At 47.1% G+C, this 24,487-nt stretch overlaps 1 protein-coding gene across 2 annotated transcripts in view; it reads right to left on the bottom strand.

The window, feature by feature from the left end:
- Positions 1 to 24,487, bottom strand: part of TRAK1 (trafficking kinesin protein 1) — a 200,575-nt gene that overhangs the window by 148,867 nt on the left and 27,221 nt on the right. Inside the window, exon 1 of one of the 2 annotated variants that reach the window (XM_032264177.1) lies at positions 1,802 to 1,834. The exons of the other annotated variant lie outside the window; for it this stretch is intronic. The gene's annotated coding sequence lies outside the window, so the exon portion shown is untranslated. Of the gene's footprint in view, positions 1 to 1,801; positions 1,835 to 24,487 lie in introns of those variants that run through there. 2 annotated transcript variants of the gene reach the window in all.

Below are 24,487 nucleotides of genomic sequence, written 5' to 3'. Positions count from 1 at the left end.
TCAGCCAAGCACCAACGAAGAGCTGGAAGTTTTTGTTTTAAGGCATGTATTTCGAAAAGCTTCATTTCCATTTCCATATTAGCTTCTCACTGTGCACTGAACTACAGGGAAATCACAGCGTGTGTTTTGAAAACAGATTCCGCAGCCATGGAAACTGCAGTTGTCACCATATTTTGACTTCTCTGTAGGATCGAGTGAGAAGGAACATCTCAGCCTGGACACAGCCACTTAGCTACATATCTTGTTCTTTTCAATAAAAAATGTGCTCAACCATAATTGACAAAGTCCTCAAAGTCCTAATTTTCGGAACAAACTGTACCACATAAAAGTTCTTCAGTTAACGATCCCTACTTCAGACACATGTGTGAGAAAGTACCTGATTTTATTAATTCCAAGTAATCCCTAGAGAGGCAAGGGGGGTTTGCTTGGTCCACAATTAAAAGTCAGATTCCCGACTTAAATCAGCGTGACTGAAAAGAAGAAATTCTCCGCCAGGCACTAACACACGCATCTGGGAAAGCACGGCTCAGTTTTGATCAGCCGCTTTTGATCAGTAATCCAAAGCGAACTTCGGATTACTCAAGGAGTAGCTCAAACAATTAGGAATGTGTGGTATTGAGTGAAGAAGCCAAGAGCCTCTGTATGAGAATGCCCAGGACACAGTGCAGCCAAGGACGAAAGCCGCAGAGGGGCTGAAGGGAGCACGCCATGCCCCCTCCCCCTCCCCTAAAAGACACCCATAGCCTTTCTCATTGAAATGAGCAGGGCGGTTACCAGGAAACCGGTCCAAACAGTCACGTACACACCAAGTGCGTAGTGACAGCTGGGCCTTGGGCCGCCGTGCCATGGGATGGCAAGATGGCCTTATTGGGCCTGAAAAGCACAATGCATAAAGGCAATAGCAAGACAGGAAATGACACCAGGAAACACACAGGCTGGGAACTGTGTGCACGGTGGGCAGGGAGGACTGCATCTGCCCAGGGTAGGGAATACCGGCTCCTCACTGGTCCTTGCTGGGCACTACTTCTAGGAGCACCAACAGCAGGAGGGCACAGCTCATGCCCTTGCTCTCTGAGTGGGCGTGGGGAGGGGCGGGGGTCGATGTCCACACCCAGCCTTCCCGTGCTGGGCTCTCTCTCCGTCTCTGCATGATCGTCCCATTTCAGAGCAAGGGAATCCCTCCACGGCCTTAGGTCTAACACACTTCAGAGCTTCCCCTTCACAACTAAAACTTTACTTTTTTTTGAGACACAGTCTCACTTTATTGCCCAGGCTGGAGTGCAGCGGCATGATCTCAGCTCACTGCGGCCTCGCCTCCCAGGTTCAACTGATTCTCATGCTTCAGCCTCCCAAGTAGCTGGGCCTAGAGGTGTGTGCCACCACGCCTAGCTAATCTTTGGATTTTTAGTAAACACGGGGTTTTGCCATGTTGGCCAGGCCAGTCTCAAACTCCTGGCCTCCAGTGATCTGCCCACCTCAGCCTCCCAAAATGCTGGGATCACAGGCATGAGCCACCATGCCCAGCCCCAACAACTAAAACTTTAATAGGGGCTTGTTCTATTGGAAGGGTGAGAAAGGCATTATTGGCAGAAGGAATAAGAAAACCCTTTAAAAGCTCAACATGGAGTTAAGAGTCAAGAGGTGGCCAGGTGTGATGGCTCATGCCTGTAATCCCAGCACTTTGAGAAGCTGAGGCAAGTGGATCACTTGAGCCCAGGAGCTGGAGACCAGCCTGGGCCATATAGCAGGATGCCATCTCTATAAAAAAATTTAAGAATTAGCCGGGTGTGGTGGCACATGCCTGTAGTCCCAGATACTTGGGAGGCTGAGGAGGGAGGATGGCTTGAGCCCAGGAGGCCGAGGCTGCAGAGTCATGATTGCACCACTGCACTCCAGCCTGTGCAACAAAATGAGACCCTGTTTCCTAAAGAATAAATAAATAAACTATTCTAGTACTTCCACAGTTCTGTGACCCAGTTATGCTGGGTAAAGTCTATTCCATTTGATATCATCTGATTAATATCAAACTGAATAGACTTTACCCCACATAACTGCAGGTTGAGCACCCCAAATCTGAAAATTCAAAACACAAAAGGCTCCAGAATTCAAAACTTTTGAGCACTGGCATGGTGTTGAAAGGAAATACTCATTGCAGTGTTTTGGATTTCAGGTTTTCAAATCTGAAATGTTCGATCAGCAAATATAATGCAAATATTCCAAATTCTAAAAGAATCTGAAATCTAAAACACTTCCGGTTCCAGGCAGTTTGGGAAAGGGATTTTATTTTATTTTATTTTATGATGGCGTCTTGCTCGGTGGCCCAGGATGGAGTGCGGTGCTGTGATCTCAGCTTACCGCCCCTCCACCTCTCAGGTTCCGCCTCCTGAACAGGCTGGGACTACAGGTGTTCGCACCCATGCCTGCCTAATTTTTTTTAATGTATTTTTTAATGTATTTTTAGTGAAGACAGCGTTTCACCATGTTAACCAGGCTGGTCTTGAACTCCTGACTTCAACTGATCCACCCTTGGCCTCCCAAAGTACTTGGATTACAGATGTGAGCCTCCATGCCCAGCCTGTTTGTTTTGTTTTGTTTTGTTTAAGTATAGCTACTTAACCCACTAAAAATATACCGTTACTATTCCATGGTAAAATTAATTCATAAATCCTTATGAGAAAAGCGTTTCATTCCAGGAAGTCCAGCACAAATATTTTAACTTCAGTATTTTAGGAAACATTCTGTCATCTGCTTAACGTGTTTATCATGTACTTGTATTTCCATAGTAACTTCACAATGCAGCAACATCCACTCCAGGACATTAGGCTAGGGTCACATGGTAGCTTCCTAGATTCTAGTTGATAATAGTTTAGAGTTCTTAGGACTTACATTTGGGTAAGCAAACAGTTCAAAAATTTGTTTTATTTCTTGTCTTCCAACACTGACATGAGACTGTCTGTGAGAGAATTCTTTTTTTTTTTTTTTTTTTTGAGACAGAGTCTCATTCTGTTGCCCAGGCTGGAGTGCAGGGGCGCCATGTTGGCTCACTGCAACCTCTGCCTCCCAGGTTCAAGCAGTTCTCTGCCTCAGCCTTCTGAGTAGGTGGGATCATAGGCACCCACCACCACGCCCAGCTAATTTTTTGTATTTTTAGTAGAGACAGGGTTTCGTCATCTTGGCCAGGCTGGTCTTGAACTCCTTACCTTGTGATGCACCCGCCTCAGCCTCCCAAAGTGCTGGGATTACGGGTGTGAGCCACTGCACCTGGCAGAGAGCATTCTTTTTAAATTTTTTTAAAATTTGTATCCATCTATTTATTTATTTGATACCGGGTTATAAGACTGGCTAATTTTTGTATTTTTGAGATACAGGGTCTTGCTATGTTGCCCACACTGGTCTTGAACCCCTGGGTTCAAGGGATCCACCCACCTAGGCCTCGAAATATGCTGGGATTACAGGCAGAGCCACAGCCCCCACGTGGGAGCATTCACATTTCTGTGATGCGTCGTTACCACCCAACACAGAAAGCCTTTGAGGTCTCCCTCGGGTCAGATAGTAACTAGAGCCAGAACATGTACAATGGGTTCCTCCCGTACTGGTGCTCTGGGAGGGATGGCTGGGCCTCTCTGTCCTGTGGATACAGTTTCCACATGGCCACCAGGGCTTCTCATATGGTGGCTGGATCCCAAGAAGGGGTGTCCAAAGTATGAAGCAGAAATTGCAGATCTCTTTACCTTCAATTTTGAAAGTTACACAGTGTCACTTCTACCACAAGCTATTGGCCAAAATAAGTCACAAGGTCAGCCCAGATGCAAGGGGCAAGATTACAGACCCTACATCTGGATGGGAACATGGTAAGAAGTTTCAGCCTGCCCCAGGGCCAGACAGCAGACAGTCAGGCACAGCGGGGCTGCCCCGGCACGTAGGTTCTTTCTCATTGTGTGGCTCACGCCACTTTTCTGGGGGACGGAGTTTCCCTCTTTGTTGCCCAGGCTGGAGTGCAGTGGCGCGATCTTGGCTCACTGCAACCTCCGCCTCCCAGGTTCAAGCGATTCTCCTGTCTCAGTCTCCCGAGTAGCTGGGATTACAGGCAGGCACCACCACTCCAGGCTAATTTTTTTTTTAGTAGAGACGGGGTTTCACCATGTTGGCTAGGCTGGTCTTGATCCCTTGACCTCATGATCCACCCACCTCAGCCTCCCAAAGTGCTGGGATTACAGGTGTGTGTGAGCCACCGTGCCCGGCCTTTTTTTTTTTTTTTGAAGACAGAGTCTTACTCTGTCACCAAGGCTGGAGTACAGTGGCACAATCTCAGCTCACTGCAAGCTCTGCCTCCGGGTTCAAGCAATCAATCCACCTCAGCCTCCCAAGTAGCTGGGGCTACAGACGTGTACCACCAGGCCTGGCTAGTTTTTGTAATTTTTGTAGAGACAGAGTTTTGCTGTGTTGCCCAGGCTGGTCTCAAACTCCCGACGGCAAGTGATTTGCCCACCTCCCAAAGTGCTGGGATTACAGGCACAAGCCACCACACTCAGTCACGCCTTTTCAGAAGAGCAAGAACTCCATCACAAAGGCATTCCTGGTTGTGGTGGGAAAAACCTACTGACAGACTCAACCGAGATGCTCCTTCAGCCACGGCCCAGGGCAGGGCTTGGCAAACGTTTCCCATAAAGAGGAAAACATTAACTATTTCAGGCTTTGAGGGCAACATAGTCTCTGCTGTAACTCAGCAGCTGTAGCAGGAAGGAAGTCACAGAAAATACGGAAGTGAGTGAGTGTGGCTGTGTCTCAATAAAACTTTATTTATAACAGCAGACAGGGGCATCGATTTGACCCAGAGGTCAATTTGCTGACCTGTGGTCTGGGAGAATAAGCAGTGGATTTGGGACTGAAAAACAGGCCTGGAATTCTGACTTTACTACTCACTACCAGTGTGACCTTGTTTGAGTTTCTTAAAATTTCTAAGTGTCTCTTCTATTTCTCACAAACGGGACCACGTCATCCAACTCCGGAGGTCATTCTGGGGAGTGAGGTAATAAGGTGGAAGTGAGTGTACATCCCCTCGTAAGACACACACGCCTTCGCTGCAGCGCAGAGCCTGGAGAACAGCTCAGGGGCTGCAGGGAAGTCCCACCAAGGGACACTAGGGGACACGAGGTTGGAAAATACACTGTTTTCCAACCAAGTGAAGACTTCACCGATGAGAATCACAATATGCAGCAGCAGCCTCAAGTCTCTGTTAAAGACCTACCATTGTTTTGCTTTCTCTTAACAGCAAAATACTTTTGTTTTTTGTTTTGTTTTGTTTTGTTTTGAGATGGAGTCTCACTCTGTCACCCAGGCTGGAGTGCAATGGCACGATTTCACTCACTGCAATCTCTGCCTCTCGGGTTCATGCAATGCTCCTGCCTCAGCCTGCCAAGTAGCTGGGACTACAGGCGTGCGCCACCATGCCTGGCTAATTTTTGTATTTTTAGTGGAGACAGTTTCACTATGTTCGTCAAGCTGGTCTCGAACTCCTGACCTCAAGTGATCCACCTGCCTCAGCCTCCCAAGTGCGGCGATTACAGGCGTGAGTCACCGCGCCCGGCAATACTTTGTTTTAAGGCACACAGATAGCGCTGACACAATCTATTTCACAAACCCTATTTCACACAAAGTCGCACGCCTGGTCAGTGAAAAGGAAAATAAAAAGCCACCAGCATGAACAAGCCTCAGAGGTGTCATGACTCAAATACAAAGTTTTTCAGAGGCGTAGTGGTATCATCATGCTGTATTTAAGCTGGTTTTGTATTTAACATTCTGAAATGTTAAATAAAAAATAGTCTCTGAGACAGGCATGTGTTTTAATGCTAAAAGTATAATATTTAAACATGTGGATGCAAATTTTATTTTTTTGAAATTGGCTCTAGTAGGAAAAACATGATTCAAATTAAGATCTATCCTTAGCCAAAGAAATCCAAAGCACTGAAGCGTTTTGTTTGTACCTCTGCTAATACAGCACCCCTTTATAATACCAGGAGTCCCCAAAGAGACTGAGAGCTCCGCACAAGTTCCACAGCATTCCACTCCTGCTTTTGGAAAACTGCACTTCATCCACAGGAAAGGGGGCGTGTCAGAAGGTGAGCGCCTGCCACCAACAAAGCCTTGTCTGCCGCAGGATTCCTGCCACAGGTGCACGGCTCTCTCTCAACCATGACTCCTCTTGCAATTTCAACGTCCCCTTCTCCCAGCTGGGCAGCCTGAGCCAGAAGCAGCTGTCCCAGAGCCTCCCCTGAGACAGCTGCGTTCTGGAGGGATGGCGTCAGCATCAGCCTGGAAGGGAGTGGCTTCCCTCCTGAGCCCGGGCGTGAGCGCCAATGGCTGCCATCATTTGAATTGAATATCCCCTTCCAAAATAACGTGGACCACTTCCAGGGCAAAGAACTACTGAGTACAGCTCAAATCCCTGCAGATGGGTAGATGGATGCTCCTGATTCTTTAGTTAATGCAGTGGTATATTAGTTAACGCATTGGTATGTTAGTTAACGCAGTGCTGTGTTAGTTAACGCAGTGGTGTGTTAGTTAACGCAGTGCTGTGTCGGTTAATGCAGTGCTGTGTTGGTTAACGCAGTGCTGTGTTAGTTAATGCCGTGGTATACATTGTTGGTGTTCTCATTTGTGAATTAGATGGGAAAGAAGTGAGATAACTTGGCGTGACCCAAGCCAAAGCGAACATTCCCAAATTCTCTTGTATTTGTATTTGCGCAGAATGGAATTCTCACATGACGGCTGGGATTTCTATATTAAGTATCTCAGGCCAATCTCCTACTAAATAAAGTTCAAGTGGCACTGGGTTCACATGACACTCAGAGCTCTTGGGCAGCTGATTGCTCTCCCATATCTACTGCTTTGGAACTTCAGCTTCAAAGTAGCTCCTTGCCTGCTTCTGCCCTGGCCAGAGTCCGTCCACTCTGTATCCAGGACAGAAATGTGATGAGCTATGAAAAGACTGACGGACACCAGGGCTGTCTCCCTCGCACTGTGTGTGTGCGTGTGTGTGCATGCGTGCACGAATGCACAGAAGCACACACATCCATCACTCTTGAGACTTAAGGTCAATGGTTACGTAAGATGTTAACATTAGTGGGAGCTGGGTCAAGGGTGTGTGAAAACTCTCTGCACTCTTTTTGTAATTCTGTAAATCTAAAATTATACCATAACAAAGAACTTTTAAAAACACACTCTTCTGTCAGCTTCGAGGCCTAAAGCATACCATTTAGGTTTTCACAGGGTCCTTCAGCATAAGTCATTAAGTCCCTTGGAGGGTCAGTTTATTTCGCCCTAAATGAACCTGATGAGATCCTCAAAACTGCAAAACAAAACAAACAAAAACAGGCCAGGCATGATGGCTCACGCCTGCAATCCCAGCACTCTGGGAGGCCGAGGCGGGCGGATCACCTGAGGCCAAGAGTTCGAGACCAGCCTGGCCAACATGGCAAAACCCCATCTCTACTAAAAACACAAAGAATTAGCTGGGTGTGGTGACAGGTGCCTGTAATCCCAGCTACTCAGGAGGCTGAAGCAGGAGAATGGCTTGAACCCAGGAGGCAGAGGTTGAAGTGAGCCGAGATCACACCACTGCACTCAGCCTGGGTAACGAGCGAAACTCTGTCTCAAAAAAAACCCACCTGACAAACAGGTGTGATATTAATGCGGCAACATTCCCATTAAGGATTATTCCCAATGACAGACTGAGACTGTAAACCATGAGGTCGCTAAGGGGCCATGCCTGGAAAAGAGGCGCTCCTTCACCGCTGCATTGCTCTCCCGTCCCACAAGTTTCAGAGCTGCCCGCCTGCCTCCTTCCCGCTCCTCAGAACCCATGAGTCTCAGTCTTGCTGTTTCCTGTACCTGGAATCTCCCTTGACACCACCCGCCCTTACTCACCGCCACCACCCGCCCCCCATCCCCCGCCCCACCGTCACGCTGTGGCCGTCTCTGTTTCTTCAGATCTCAGCTGACACCCGAACCCCTCAGCATCCCCTTCCCTTATTTTTCTTCTTAGAAGCGATTCCCTCTAACATACTACATACTCATTTGTTTATTTTCCCTCTCCCTCAGATAGAATGTAAGCTCCACGTGGGCGGAGATTTTGTGTTTTTTGTTCGCTGCTAACATGATTTCTTAAAAACCTTCTCTGGGCTGTCCCCTATGAACTTATTGACATGGTTCTCTGGAATCATTAAGATTTTTAAAAAGATAAGACATTTCTTACGCAGGAGGAAAGAAAGAACTCATTAATTACACAAGCATTTTCAGAACTGCTATGTACATATAACTCTGTCCCCCATGCTTTAAATACCGTATTACTGCCTGTACTCAGTATATGCTACTTTATATAAATTATTTCACTCATTTCTCAACGACCTGTGAAGTTTAAGAAGTAGGCATTATTATTCCCATTGACGAAGGAGGAAACTGAAATACCACAAGTAAACAGTGAAGCCAGGACAGGAATCTAAGTCACCCCGTATCTTGCCTAGAAGAGCTCCCATCACAGCTAGCTGTCTCTCTGTAGAAGAATAAAAAAACTCTGAAATCAGTCACTTTTACATTTTTTCCTAGAAAATAAGAAGGTTTCTGAGTTGGATGAGGTTTTTAATAAAAGACAAATATCAAGGGAACTGTACATGACCCATGACATCTATTCTTGCAGGGAAATGCACAGATATGTCCGCCAGGGAGAAGGAAACGCCTGAGGCCTGCTGACAGGCACAGGGAGAAATGGCCCACAGTTCTGTTTTAGCCACTGTTTTGAAAATTTTACTAGAATTCATAAAAACTACCAGAAAGATTACTGGTGAAGACAAGTCACTATCTTTCTAAAATTCAGAGGACCCATGTCCCGTCCTGGAGTGGAGAGCTGAGGTGGGAATTTCAAAATCTGTATACACACAGAAGCACACGTGCCAGGGCCTGAAGTCCCAGCCTGGGCAGCAGAAAGACACTCGTCTCTAATACAAATTTTTAAAAATTAGCCACACATGGTGGTGCACGCCTGTAGTCCCCACCACTCGGGAAGCTGAGGTGGAAATTTACTTGAGCCTAGGAGGTGGAGGCTGGGGTTACAGCAAGCCATGATCGCACCACTGCACTCCAGCCTGGGCAACAGAAAGAGACCCTGTCTCAAAAACCAGTTCCCTGAAGTCCAAAGCCTACTTGTATCATACGTATGTATGCATATGTGTATACACACACATACATGCATAAGCACATGCATACGCACCTGGATTCATTTTAAATTCAGTAAATGAGCACTGTATCCTTTAAAAAGAGCCATAGCACAAAGCACAGATGGTAAAGGGCAGATCTCTTAAGACACACATTTTAGTATCTCTGAAATCACGTTTTGTCTTACAGCCAAGGGGCCTTCACGATGCTTACGCTAGCCTTTTTTGCTTTCTTGGAGGTACATAAAGCAATGGTGCATCTTATGACCTGTTGTGTGTGGGGGTGGGAGTTCAGCACGGCGATTCACATGGGCCACCAAATGATGGGCAGGACCACGGCGGACACGGAGGGAGATCCTGCGCTGGCCAGGAGGCCGGACAGGCTGATTTTAGAGGCTCCCTCCGTGCTCTCTCTCTCTCTCTCTGCCTAATAAATCGCTCTTTGTAAAAAATAAATAAAAATAAATCAAACTAAAGGCTCCCTCCAGTCCTCAGTTATCATAATAAAGACAACATGATGAAATGAAATTTCGGGGCAAAAGCATACTCACAAACAGGCCTGATCTTCGTCAGTCGCCAGGACTGTCAGGACGCCTGAGTGCTGCCTACAGTTTAAAGAAGGGGCTCCAAGGAGTCTTTTACCCAAAGCGGCCACAGGTCTGACTTCTCAACGGAATGCCCACTGTGGCAGAGCAGTAGGAGAGGCAGCAGCCAGGCCAGGAGAACTCAAAGGTGGCAGAAATAACCGACCGGGGACAAAGGGCAGGTGTGGGAAGGAGTGAAGGAGGAAGTGATGCCTGAGCACAGCTTCACCAGGAAGCTCGCTGAAGGCCACGTTCAGGTTCACTGGCATTTAAAATGAAAGCGCCTTTCAGTTGGTTGAATTTTCTGTTTTTTTTTCAAATACTTAAGAATAAAAGCACAAATTGATTCACACGGTGTGGGCCATGTGTGAGGTGAACCAGGGTGAGTTCTCCAGGGACAGGACACTTGATGGAGGAGCGACGTGTGGCCTCCCCGAGATGCAGGTAAGAGGGAGCCAACCCCAGAATCTGAGTTCTTCCGCTCACCTTCTGCCTGGCCACACACGGCGGGTCAGTGGCAGGTTCCCCTCAGGTCACAAGATGAGGGCAGCACACACAGCATCTCCAGCAAAACATGACAAGACCCTCCCCGGGAGGCTGCGGCTGACCTGTTCCGATGCCAGCGGGCCCAGTCAAAACTGCAGCAGAGGGAGCGGCCAATCAATACCCACCTGACACCTCCTCAACCCCCACCCAGCATGCGGCAAAGGAGACTTACGAATGGAACGAAATCTGCATTCTATTAGGAAGGAAGGAAGAGTGGCAGAGATGGATGAGAACTGGCAATTTCTGTTATTCCCATCATTCACCCACCTTTCCTTCCTTCCTTCCTTCTTTCCTTCCTTCCTTTCCTTCCCTTCCTTCCTTTCCTTCATTCCTTCCCTCCTTCCCTCCCTCCTCCCTCCCTCATCCCTTCTTCCCTCCTCCCTCCTCCCTCCCTCCCTACTTCCCTCCCTTCCTTCCTTCCTTCCCTCCCTCCTCTCTCCCTCCTCCCTCCTCTCTCCTCCCTCTCACCCTTCCTTCTAAAAGCAGCAGCATGAGCCTCCTAACAGGCACGAAACTGGATCCCAGCCCTCCAGGAGCTCGTGGTCCATCCATATTTACATAACAATATTCCATTTTCCATGGTATCCAAAGTAACACTGGACAGCCAGGTGGTCTAAACAGCCAAGAGGAATTTGGAGTGCTTTTAATGACTGCACCTTAAAATGTACCGCTGCCCTACTTCACGTCTGCATGATCGCTGCCAGCCAGGAGGCTGCTCTTTCTGAATCAGCCAAACTGGCAGAAGGTGCCCTTCACCAGCCCCGGCTCTATTCAGAGCAGCTGTGCACAGCTCAGGTTACAGGCTGGTTCACATCCACGGAAAACTGGCTTCTCTAACTGAGACAATTCTGGTACTTTACTTTGTCTCTGACACAAGATTTTTATTTTATTTTTAAAACTCTAATACTGGAAATAGAAATGTTGAGCTAAAGGTATAAAGAAGGATGCAGAATCACCAATTATTATAATCAGGGCCAGGAAAAAGTGAGGACTGTGAATTCAAAAATACGAAGCACTCAGTACTGTATGCTCACATGACACACACTTAAAGGTTAAGATAGAAAAATGCATACGTTCATGTTGCACTTGGGACAATATTAAAAAGCGGGAATTTTACCCTTTTTCTAGATTTCTGAGTGAACAAAACAAAAGAATGTTTTTAATTTCAAAATTTCTAATAACTCACCAGAGTAAAATAATCTATTTAATAATCAGTTAATACATTTGCTCAATATAATTTTAAAATCAATTATATAAAATACTTCCATTTATTTTGAAATGTTTTCAATGTCTGTTACCCAAGAATTATTTCAATAATCATTTCAAAAGTCAACAAGCCAATAAAAAAATGCTCAACATCGTTAACCATCAGGGAAATGCAAATCAAAACCACAGTGAGATACCACTTCACACCCACGAGGATGTCGATGATCAAAAAGAGAAAACAATGAGCCCTCCAATGGAATGAATGTTTCTTCTTCCAGGCACCAGGCCACAGAGGAGTGTGAAGTCCTTGGTTCTTGGTCTGGCTGTACAAGTGACTCACTGGTGAGGTGACCTGGGGTGAGTGCTTTCTGATTCTCCTACCTAAATATCCATAGCTTCCCATCGTTGCCAAATAAAACCCAAGCTCCTTGCTATTGTACACAGGGCTGCAATGAACATACAGTGCATGTGTCTCTACAGTAGAACGATTTATAGTTCTTTGGGTATATACCCAGTAATGGGATTGCTGGGTCAAATGGAATTTCTATTTCTAGATCCTTGAGAAATCGCCACACTGTCTTCCACAGTAGTTGAACTAATTTACACTCCCACCAACTGTGTAAGAGTGTTCCTATTTCTCCACATCCTCTCCAGCATCTGTTGTCTCCAGATTTTTTAATGATTGCCATTCTAGCTGGCGTGAGATGATATCTCAGTGTGGTTTTGATTTGCATTTCTCTAATGACCACCAAATGCCCATCAAAGATAGACTAGACAAAGAAAATGTGGTAAATATACACCATGGAATACTATGCAGCCATAAAAAATGATGAGTTCGTGTCCTTTGTAGGGACTTGGATGAATCTGGAAACCAACATTCTCAGCAAACTGACACAAGAGCAGAAATCAAACACCGCATGTTCTCACTCATAGGCAGGTGTTGAACAATGAGAACACATGGACTCAGAGAGAGGAGCATCACACAGTGGGGGCAGTTGGGGGGTAGGGGAGAGAGAGTGGGGGTTGGGGAGGGAGGGGAGGGATAACATGGGGAGAAATGCCAGATATAGTATGCACCTAAAGTAAAATAAATAAACAAATAAATAAAAAACCCAAGCTCCTGATTCCAGCTTGCAAGGCTCTTGGGCTACACCCTGTACCTGCCTGTCCTTGCCTCTCCCTGCCAGGCTGGGCACCAGATGGGGAAGGACAGCCTTCTGCTCTTTCACCACCAGATGGGTCACAAAACCAGCCAGGCCTGACTCTCCAGTCAAAGGGGCACTGAAGAAGGTCATTCACTTCACAGGTATTTATTGATCATGTTGACAAAATGCTTAGCACAGTACTTGGCACATAAGGAGCCCTGAATAATTCATTGTTTACCTGAATAAATAATGGTAGCTGTTATTACTAACGGTTTTCATTATTCATCTGAATAAACGGTAGCTGTTATCACTGCCACAGATGCACACACTCAAGTGTTAGCTTGCTTCATAAGCACAGATTGCTGTCCATCCTGAATCCTCAACACCCCAATGTAACACCAGCAGGTACTCACTAAATGTGCTCACTCCACGAAATTGGTCTTAGGGAACAGGGGAGATTCAGGGAGAGCCAGAGTGCTTAGAGAAACTTCAATTAAACTCAGAAGAGACCTTTGTGTGTCCAAGTATCTTCTGTCACAGCTTAAGCCAGTGTCAGGGTAGCAGACTGTCTGCAGGGCCAGAGATTTTAGTTCCCAGTCGTGTGGGATGCACAGTCCATTCTTCAAAGGTAACAGAGAAAGCAAAGGTGCTCCTCGGCACGTGGGGGTTTCATTTTCACCTGGCAAGGGAGGGGAAAGGCAGTGTGACGGACTTGGGACACTCCCTCACCTGGGCGGCGCAGGCCTACTATCCCGGACCAGACCGGGTCAGGCAGGGCAGTGTGGACTTGGCTCGGGCAGGCCCTGGGCGTGGGTGCCAACCAGCCTTTGCCAGCTCCTCTGGGCCTAGATCCTGGGGGCGGGGTGAGGAGGCAGTGGCTTCTGTAATACCGATTTCTCCAGCCTCCACCATCCAGGAGGAAAGGAGCCCATACCACAGAATGGGGCCCTACACAGTGTCCCCAGCTCCCCCAAGAGGGGGGACTCCCCACCCCATCCCCAGAACAGTCACTGGCCCTAAGGGCCTCTTTTACCCTCCCCCTTTGCCATCCCCCAGGCCCCCAATTCTGAACAGGCTGGCAGTCTTTTCTGTCCCACTGAGTGCTTTTTTTTCCGGAGGCAGGGAGGGAGGAGGTCCATCATCCGCCTTTTCCTTTTCTTCACACACAAAAAAGAGCTTGGTTATCATGCTACACGAACTGTAAACATTAGAGAAAAGTCAGCCAGACAGAGTCCATAAGGTGCACTAGCTTACACAAACGGGAAAGCAAAGACTTCTCTGTGCAGGCCACCGCCCGGGAGAGGCAAGATCTCATAGAAGCAGCCATTGTTCAGGAGGAAAGAATCAGACAGCCTGAGTCCAGGCAGCACATGAAAAGGCGGCATTCAGCGGCCTGCAGAGTCAGGGAATCGAAAGGGCAATGGAGGAGCCCAGTCGGTGGGCTCCCCGGCTTCCCCTAACAGAGGTCCGAAATGTGCCAGGGGCACCAGAACTCCACATGCCTTGGGAAAATGACTTCCTGTGACAGCCACTCACATCCCGGGGACCTCAGCACCCCAGGCCTTAACGCTGTGCTGTCAAGGACCCTTTCATCATGGGTGAGGGCACAACACTGCATGCAATGGGAGCCCAGCTGGGTTAAATGCACATCCTGCTTGCACGCAGAATCACGATCAGAAGGAAACCCCCCCGCACCAGCTGTTAACTGGCATCCACGCGCAGACCAGTGACTTCACATGACGCAGTCACCCGAGTTATTTTTTCCTTCAAGACTGGATCACGCTTTTTGCTCCAATTGGCTACGAGGCTGAATCCGCTCAACAACAGCACAAGGGGCCTAAAGCTGCCGGGTCATTTCCCTCTGGAAGCCTCAGAGGAGGCTGCCGTTCCCTCCTTCCAGGCTACGTGGGAGCCACCCCCAAACCAGAAGGGCCGGGCTGCACCAGTCTACAGGGTCATGTAAACCGGCGAGGAGCAGTACAGCCTCCTGAGGAGCTTGTTACAGCGACTGCGGGGGCCCCGCCTGAGATTCGGAGGTCTGAAGTGAGGCCCCAGAATTTGCATTTCTGACAGCTCCCCAGGGATGCCGAGGACACGGGCTGGGGACCGCACGGAGAGCTGCTGCTGAAAGAGCAAGCAACGTGAAGCCATCACACAACGGACTCTCCGCACAGGGCCGACGCCTCGGCCCCTGGAGACCCGCCCAAGTGGAGGTTCTTTAATTTATGATCATCTTCACATCTTTGTGAGTTTGGACTTCACGGATTACCCCTTGTGTCTGACGGAGTCTGCAGACCGAGTCATTCAAAAGCTGGTGACATGTGAAGCTATCGTATCACAAGGGCACAGGGTGGTGGCTTCACACGAGTCACATGACTGGGTAGCAGAGAAGACAGGGCTCAGAGGGGAAGAAGCTTAAGAAGGAAAATCTCAGCCACACCCACCCCGACAGCCACCGGGACTGTGTTCTGGGAACTGGGGACGAGGCAGCCAGACCTCCATCGTGTGCCTCGGTCTCCCGGTCACTCAGAATTCTCCACAGCTTCTTCTCAGAATGGCTCATTCCAGAGCAGGTGGCAAAGGGCTGGCCATCTCCTTCCAGCCTTTGAAGGCCAGGTCACTCGGGTCAGGGGCCGTGGAACAGCCACCAGCTGCTCAGGCTGGTCCATGCGTGGAAACGGGACCCAAAGCAAGAAAAGCAGCTGCTTTTTAAGATATTTCTAAAAACTTTCAGAGAAAAAAAATGAATGACATAAAAATGAACAGAAACTAGGATGATAAAAGACTTCTCAACAATGCAGGAGGTTAAAAGAACTCGGAGGCAAAATTATTTCAAAATTATTTCAACCTAGAAGTCCACACCCATTCCAACTAGCAGTCACACATGAGGGCAGAATAAAAATAACATCCCTGGCAGGTGCAGTGGTGCAAGACCCTGTCTCAAAAAAAAAAGGAACCATAGAGGCAAATATCAGAAGAAAAAGAAAAAGCTACAAGTTAGAAGCAGGGACTTTTCAGGGACCAGACTAATGGCGGAGCAGGTGGAACACAGAATGGAATTCACAGTGGTTCTAATGGACCTTTGAGTACTTTTTGACTTTTTAAAAGCCACGTACATGGAATTAGCAGGAAATACACTGGACTGAGAGCCATGTTGACCTGAACTGTGAGTTTGCACAAAAGTAATTTCAGACCCACGGTAAACTCTGCAGGTCCCACGGCCTGTCCATCAGGAGATAAAATGTAAGAAAAAAACACGTGGAAGGGATCTGCAGATTTAAAAAGACAACATACACACCCAGCTCCTAAGAACAGGAAAATCTTATGTGCCTAGAGATTATGATAAAAAGATAGCAGTTACTCTTGGCAGTGGGGAGAGAGGCGCTTCTAGGGAAGCTGGCGAAGTTCTATTTTCTGACCTGGATGTTTATTATGGGAGGATTTACCTTATAATTCACCACCTATTACTGTTTTGTGTGGCTTTCTGTATCTGCATGTGATTTTACCGAAAAAAAAAGGGGGGGAGTGCGTTTTAAAAAGCTATGTGCATATGATTGCCTTGATGAAAATGAATTACAGTTTTAAAAATAAAGTCAGGCAGACATCACACACACAGAAGACTCTGGCAAGATGCTCCCTGTTACCAACATTAAGTATTTCTGAGTAGTATGATTTGGGATAGCTGCTTACTTTCATCTCTTTCCTAAATAATTGGAACCTTTAAAATTGGCTGGAACACAAAAATAGTCACTATTTTACATTAAAGTCAACTATAGGTATCTATGGGACATTAACGTCAACTCTGGGTATCTATGGGCTAATTTTCCACATCTACGGGTGCCAGGTTCCGTCTTCCTTCTTTTGTCCCGACTTCACCTAATTAATGCCAAACCTAGAAGTATGGGACAGAAATGAGAAAAGGTAAATCTTAAGTCCATTTGTCTACCTTTCAGATCTGCTAAAAGATCAGCTTTCATGGCCAGGTATGGTGGCTCATGTCTGTGATCCCAACACTGAGAAGCTAAGCAGGAATCTGGCTTTTAAGAATCTGGCTTTAGTCAGGAGTTCAAGACCAGTCTGGGAAACAAAGCCAAGGCCCCATCTCTACAAAAAGTTAAAAAAAAAAAAAAAAATCAGCCAGGCACAGTGGCATGGACCTGTAGTCCCGGCTTCTTGGGAGGCTGAGGCAGGAGGATCACTTGAGCCCAGGAGTTCAAGGCAGCAGTGAGCTATGATTGTGCCACTGCACCCCAGCCTAGGCGACAGAGTAAAAAACAAAAGATCAGCTTTTGTGAGAGTATCCTCTGCCTCCATTAAACATATGAAGACAATTCAGGTACATAATAATTACGCAGTTTTAGAACAGCTTTACCTTTTAAAAAGCACAAGCTAATACCTTGGCCTTGGCCACGGCCACGTTTAACTTAAAGAATGAATTTAAATATTAAAATGTTATCCTAAATCAGGTAAGACATGCCTATGAGTATCTTCCACTTTAATCAGTTTCCATAACCCCTTAAAAATGAAATGAAATTGAGGCCATGCTAATTTTTTAAAAAAATAAAGTTATTACTAGGCACTCGGGAAATAAATACCAAAGCTCATGAAATCCAGAATCAACAAACAAAAAACATGCACATATTGAAAAGGGAGAGAGAAGTACTCAATTAGCACCATTAGTGCCTAGGGGTTTATGATACGGAGTTAGTCTCAGGGAGAAGAATTTACATTTCTGCCACCCAAAACAAGTTATATAAATTCTAGCAGACACTGTGCCTTACACATCAGACTTAATGGTAAACACAGTGATTAATCTTCCTTCAGAAGGGCTCCAAGCACTCTGCAGACACGCTCTTAATTTCATCTTCCCAGCAGTGGGGATACTAAAGTCAGAGGAATTCTAAGCACCAGCTCATTTATCCTCTGGCTTGTTAGATGAGCCAATAAATCCATCCAGAGGGGAAGTCCAGGCAGCCAGACGCAATGGCCAGAGGGCCACCAAAACCCACAGAAACCCTCATTCCCCTAACTCCACCCTGCCGTAAAGACGTGGTCCCTATTCCAGCCTTTCCCAGGCGATGAGCTCCTGAGGGTCTCCTAGGAGTTCCTGAATGATGTAAAAATTATGTGTGGTTTTTTTTTTTTTTTTTCCCAAATGTGCTCTACTCAAGATTTAAATTGACACAAAGATATAAAATCACAAAAGTTGCTCAGTCAAAACCGTGATTGTCAAGGAAGCAAAGCTTCTGGTTCCAAATTTGGTCATCTGCTACCCAAGTAAGTCTCCAGTTTTTGTCTGGTCGCCATTTGGTGTGGGGACCACTGGCCCCGAATACACATTACTGGCTTAGAGGGTCATTCTCTGCAGGCTCAGACGTGTAGGCACAGAGACTGTCCCTATATAATATACTGAATCGCTCAATTATCCAAAGCCCATATAAGCAAAAAAACTCAAACAGACTTTTCAAACTATCTGTATATGCTAATAAGCAATTAGAGCAATGGCCCTGGAGTGTAGGCCTGATTGGGAACTCGGTACCTCTGAACAAAGCACATTACAGAGTGTTTCAGCCTACTGAACACAGTAGCCTGGTGTCTATAACCATCCCAGGAGAAAGAGTCTTAGCTAAGGATGGCAGCCAGACGGCACTGCCTCAGAATCACAGAGTGACTGCTGCCAGGGGTGGGAACCAGACTCACAGTCTCCACATGGTGAGTCTGGGTCCTCGGACCCAGCCACAGGCGTAAATTCAAGTCCAGCAAATGCCCCCTCCTCCCATCTCTCCAAGGTCCGTACGAGGTGCGCTCAGCAGCCACACCTGAAGCATCAGCAGCAGGCAAAGGGTGTTTTCCCACCACCTAGGATCAGACCATGCTGACGCACCACCTCACAGAGAACCCTGGGTTTATGATGTTTTTGAGTTTTTTTGAGATGGAGTCTTGCTCTGCCTCAGGCTGGAGTGCAGTGGCATTGTCTGGGCTCACTGCAACCTCTGCCTCCCAGGCTAATTTTTGTATTTTTAGTAGAGACGGGGTTTCACCATGTTGGCCAGGCTGGTCTCAAACTCCTGACCTCAGGTGACCCGCCCGCATCGGCCTCCAAAACTGCTGGGATTACAGGCGTGAGCCACCGTGCCCGCCTGGTTTCTGTTTAAGTGAATAACAATGTGATTCCCCCTTCAAAATTTTTACCCTCCAACAGTTCCCACAGTAGGTTTCCCTTAATAGAAGGCATGAGTTCAGCTTCTAAATAGGGTTAAAAGAAAGAAAGGCACCTATTTGTAGAGAAGTAACGCACTATGAAATGCATACCCAAGAGCATAGATTTCTCCTTTGAAAAATTTTAATCATCACATTTCAAAATTGCCACATCCAATTTCCTGATTAGGGGAAAAAATATTTAAAAGAAAAAGCATCAGCTGGCAAAGATTTTCTTTTCTTTTCTTTTCTTTGAGACAGAGTTTCACTCTTGTTGCCCAAGCTGGAGCACAGTGGTATGATCTCGGCTCACTGCAGCCTCCACCTCCTGGATTCAACGATTCTCCTGCCTCAGCCTCCAGAGTAGCTGGGACTACAGGCGTGCGCCACCACACCTGACTAATTTTGTACTTTTTAGTAGAGACAGCGTTTCACATGTTGGCCGGGCTGGTCTCAAACTCCTGACCTCAGGTGATCTGCCTGCCTCAGCCTCCCAAAGTGCTAGGATTATAGGGGTGAGCCGCCGTGCCCAGCCAAAGATTTTATTATTTTAAGTACATTGGTTTTGTAGCTGTAGCTTCCAGAACTAAAGTAACATAAAAATCTAGAGAAATCGTGTAATTCAACAGAAAAACCAGAGCACAGGAAAGAATACAGAGAAAACTGGCAGCAGACTCATGGCTCTGTCAGTGCTTGACCTTTTGCTTGACCTTTTCCATGAAATCTTCTTAGTAAAAAATAGACCATTTATTAACAAGCATTTAACCTGGAGCACCTCCCCTTCTCCCCATGCAGATGGAGGAGGCACCCACATCAGCTGTACCAGGGAGCTCAGAAACAGCCGCACAGCTGGCACGTGGCACAGACATCCTTAAACTTGGGTCCTCTGGCTCCAGAGCCCAACCTCTGCAAATCTGATTCGCTGACAACTTTCCAGGAAAGCTGCCCCTAAACAGAGAAAACTCCTTCCATTAACAACCCACATTCAAACGGCCTTCAGGAAAATAAAATGGGCTGGGCACAGCAGCTCAGGGCTGTATCCCCAGCACTTTGGGAGGCCAAGGAAGGTGGATCTCTTGAGCTCAGGTGCTAGAGGCCAGCCCAGGCAACATGTGAAACCCTGTCTCTAGCAAAAATACAAAAAACTCAGTCAGCCACGGCGGTGTGACCTGTGGTCCCAGCACTAGGGAGGCTGAGATGGGAGGACTGCTTGAGAGGCAGAGGTTATAGTGAGCCGTGATCATGCCACTGCACTCCAGCCTGGGCGACAGAGCGAGACCCTGTTTCGAAAAATAAACAAAATGAAAAGCAGATTAGGATGAAAAGGACAGACTGGACAGTGAGGCAGAACTGAAAACTGGATTTAAAATTCCAAAATCAGTTTTAAGATCCAAAATCACACAATCCAGTGCCTTTTCTATCTTGGGCCGCCTGGAGGCTGGGCTCCTACCCCGGCCTGGGGCCCACCAGCAGACGGCAGACACGAGTTCCTGTTTTCAAAATAGTAAACTTGACCACAGGAATAACTGTTCATAATAAATTTAAAATTAGTTAAAAAAAAAAAAGTTGGCCTCCCACCAACCAAGAGGTATAGAAGGCTGTCTGCCCAGTAATCAAGCGCTCTTGAGACCAAAGCACGGTCCTGTTTCGAACATGTGTTCGCGGGAGTAGCTGGGGTGGCGGGGGAGGGGTGCGTCCTGTCACCCTAACAGGCCACTGGGAGAGCCCATCGGGGATACCAAGAAACACAGCCAGGGACTGGCTCAGACGTGGCCGAGCCCTGTCGACCGGGCCTGCCTGACACCATGAGAACCGGGATCCCCCTGGCTCCCCAACTCCACGGAGAAAACAAGACACAGGGTCTGGAGCTGGATACAAACACCCGGGCGGAAAGCCAAAGGCAGCATCCATCAGAAGCTGGAGAGGTTCAGAAGCTCACAGGGCTGGGGCGGGGGTGGCAGGGTCGGGCAAGGACAAAGGGTGCCCAAGACAAAGGGACAGAGGGAGCGCAGGGGTCAGGAGGACGGGGCTAGGGAGAAAGGCAAAGGGACCAGGAGGAGGGAAAGAAGACGGTGAGGGAAGCAGAGAGGGAGTGGGAGTCGGGGAGGGGACGGGAGAACGGAATGGGGGACAGAAAGGAGGAAACGCCAGAAGGACAAGGGAGAAAAGAAGGGAAATGGGCAAGGGGAGAGGGAGGGGAAGGAGGGCAGGAGGAGACGGTGACAAGCAGAGACAGACCCACGGGACAGCTGAGTGCCTTGACATGGCTGCTCAGCTGCTGCCCATGAGCTCACAATAACAAGCCTGGAGATGGCTGCGATCACTAATCCTGGCCCCTAACACGGGACCAAAGATCAGCAGGAACTCTAAAGTCAGAGTCTCCGGGATCAAACTCCACAGAGGGCCTTCCCAGTGCATTCCTTACAAAGGAGACCAATATCCTCAGGTAATAAGAATCTGAGAGCAGAAAATCAAACACCGCATGTTCTCACTCATAGGCGGGTGTTGAACAACGAGAACACATGGACACGGGGAGGGGAGCACTATACACTGGGGTCTGCTGGGGGGGAAATGGAGGAGAGACAGCGGCGGGAGGGGAGTTGGGGAGAGACAGCATGGGGAGAAGTGCTGGATGTGGGTGATGGGGAGGAAGGCAGCAGATCACACTGCCACGTGTGTGCCTATGCAACAATCTTGCATGTTCTTCACATGTACCCCAAAACCTAAAATGCAATACAATTAAAAAAAAAAAAAGAATCTGAGGTCACTCCTTTTTAAAGATGAGACGAGGGGACAAGTATGATTAGCCACATGTCCAGACCATGACAGGTCACGGTCTACTTAAATATTAGAGAAAGTGATCAGAGCAGTGAGTACAATGGATGATCTGCCCCAGAGAGAGGAGAGCCAGCCCGCCCTCCATGTGGAGAACTGTATTCCCAGGGCTGGGAGCGGTGGCTCACACCTGTAATCCCAGCACTTTGGGAGGCCCAGGCAGGCAGATCACAAGGTCAAGGGATCAAGACCAGCCTGGCCAACATGGTGAAACCCCGTCTCTACTAAAAATATAAAAATTAGCTGGGTGCTGTGGCACACACCTGTAGTCCCAGCTACTCGGGAGGCTGAGGCAGGAGAATCACTTGAACCCAGGAGGCGGAGGTTGCAGTGAGCTGAGATGGTGCCACTGTACACCAGCCTGGTGACAGAGCGAGACTCCATTTAAACAAACAAACAAACAAAAAACCTGTATTCCCTCCTGGAGCATACACTGTGAAGTGATCATTTTCATGAGGTCACTGAAAATTTGCAAGCAGAAGAAATTTCTACTCAAAACTCTCTATGTCACTGAAAAGAAAAAAGTTCCATTAATGGAAGTCTAAACATCAGTATTTTTAAAGTAATGCAATCATCTGTCCGGGCGCAGTGGCTCACATCTATAATCCCGGCACTTTGGGAGGCCGAGGCAGGCAGATCACTTGGGACCAGGAGTTCGAGACCAACCTGGACAACATGGCAAAACCCCATCTCTACAAAAATACAAAAATTAGCCAGGCATGGTGGCGCACACCTGTAATTCCAGCTCTTCTGGAGACTGAGACAGGAGAATCACTTGAAACCAGGAGGCAGAGGCCGCAGTGAACTGAGATGGTGCCACTGCACTCCAGCCTGGGCAACAAAGTGAGGCCCTGTCTCAAGATCATCATCATCATCTAAAAAATCGTTTATGATATACCACATTAATAAAACAAAGGATACAACATGCATGATCATCTCAATAGATGCAGAAAAACGATTTGACAAAATTCAACACCCTTTCATGATAAAAACATTCAACAAACTAGAAATAGGACGGGCTTGATGGCTCACACCTGTAATCCCAGCACTTTGGGAGGCCGAAGCGGGAGTATCATCTGAGGCCAGGAGTTCGAGACCAGCCTGACCAACGTGGAGAAACCCCGTCTCTACTGAAAATACAAAAATCACCAGGTGTGGTGGTGCATGCCTGTAATCCCAGCTACTTGGGAGGCTGCGGCAGGAGAATCGCTTGAACCCAAGAGTCAGAGGTTGTGGTGAGCCAAGATTGCACCACTGCACTCCAGCCTGGGTAACAGAGCAAGACTCCATCTCAAAAAAAAAAAAAAAAACTAGAAATAGAAGGCAACTTCCTCAACCCAATACAGTGCATCTATCAAAGACCCATTGCTAATATCAAACTTAATAGTGAAAGATTGAATATTTTGCCCCTATGATTGGGAGGGCATCCACTCTTACCACGCCTATTCAACATCACTGGAGGTTCTGGCCAGAGCGGCTGGTGGGGTGGGAGGGGCGGGGGCCAAGAAAAAGGCCCTCACATCGAGAAGGAAGAAGTAAAGCTATCACCATTTGTACATGACATGATCTTACCTATGGAAAATCCTAAGGAACCCACGAAAAATCTATTAGAACAAATACACAAATTAAGCAAAGTTGCAGGATACAAGATCAACAAACCAAGTCGGTCATATTTTCACACACTAGCAATAAACATTCCAAAAATGAAATTAAGAAAATTATTCCATTTATAGTAATATCAAAAGAATAAAATACTTAATAAATTCAACAAAAGAAGTAAGAGATTTATACACGTAAAACTACAGTGTAGAAAGAAATGAAAGAATGTCTAAATAAATGGGAAAACATCCATGATCAGGTATTGGAAGACTTAATATTGTTAAGATGACAATACTCCTGAAATTGATCCACAGATTCAATGCAACTCCTACCAAAATCCTGTTGTTTTTTTTTAAGCATAAATTAACAAGCTGGTCTTAAAATTCATATAGAAATGAAGGAAACTAGAATAGCCAAAATCATCTTAGGGAAAAATCCAACAAAGTCGGAGGATTCACACTGTCTAATTTCAAAACCTTCTACACAGCTACAGTGATCAACACACTTTGGGAGGCCAAGGCGGGCAGATCACTTGAGACCAGCCTGGCCAACATGGTGAAACCCCATGTCTACTAAAATACAAAAATTAGCCAGGCGTGGTGGTGCACGCCTGCAGTCCTAGCTACCCGGGAGGCCGAGGCAGGAGAATCGCTTGAACCTAGGAGGTGGAGGTTGCAGTGAGATCGTGCCACTGCACTCCAGCCTGGGCGACAGAGTGAGACTCCGTCTCAGAAAAAAAAGAAAAAAAAAAGACAGCGTGGTCCTGGTAAGAGAATATACAAATCAATGAAATAGGACTAAGGGCCCAAAACTAAACTGTTACATTTATGGTCATTTGATTCTCAATGAGACAATTCAATGTGGAAAGAACAGTCTTTTCAATGAATGGTACCAGGACAATCAGATATCCATACGTAAAACAATAAAGTTGTACCTTCACCTCACAGAACAAAGTTAGACCCCTCCCTCACGAAAATTAACTCAAAATGGATCATATACCGGAATATAAGAGCTCAAACTATTACATTCTTAGAACAGAAAAAAGTAATACACCAACTCAGGGCACACTGCCAATGAGAGTCCTGATCAGCAAGGGGCAGTTATATAACAAATAAACAGCAGCAGCTCTTGGTGACCTTAAGGTAGGCAATGATTTCTTATATAT

Source organism: Sapajus apella, unplaced genomic scaffold (assembly GCF_009761245.1).
Source record: "Sapajus apella isolate SASKATOON/1434 unplaced genomic scaffold, GSC_monkey_1.0 scaffold143, whole genome shotgun sequence".
Classification (NCBI taxonomy): domain Eukaryota; kingdom Metazoa; phylum Chordata; class Mammalia; order Primates; family Cebidae; genus Sapajus; species Sapajus apella.
Note: the sequence above shows the minus strand (reverse complement) of the source record. Positions and strands in the feature narration are given on the sequence as shown.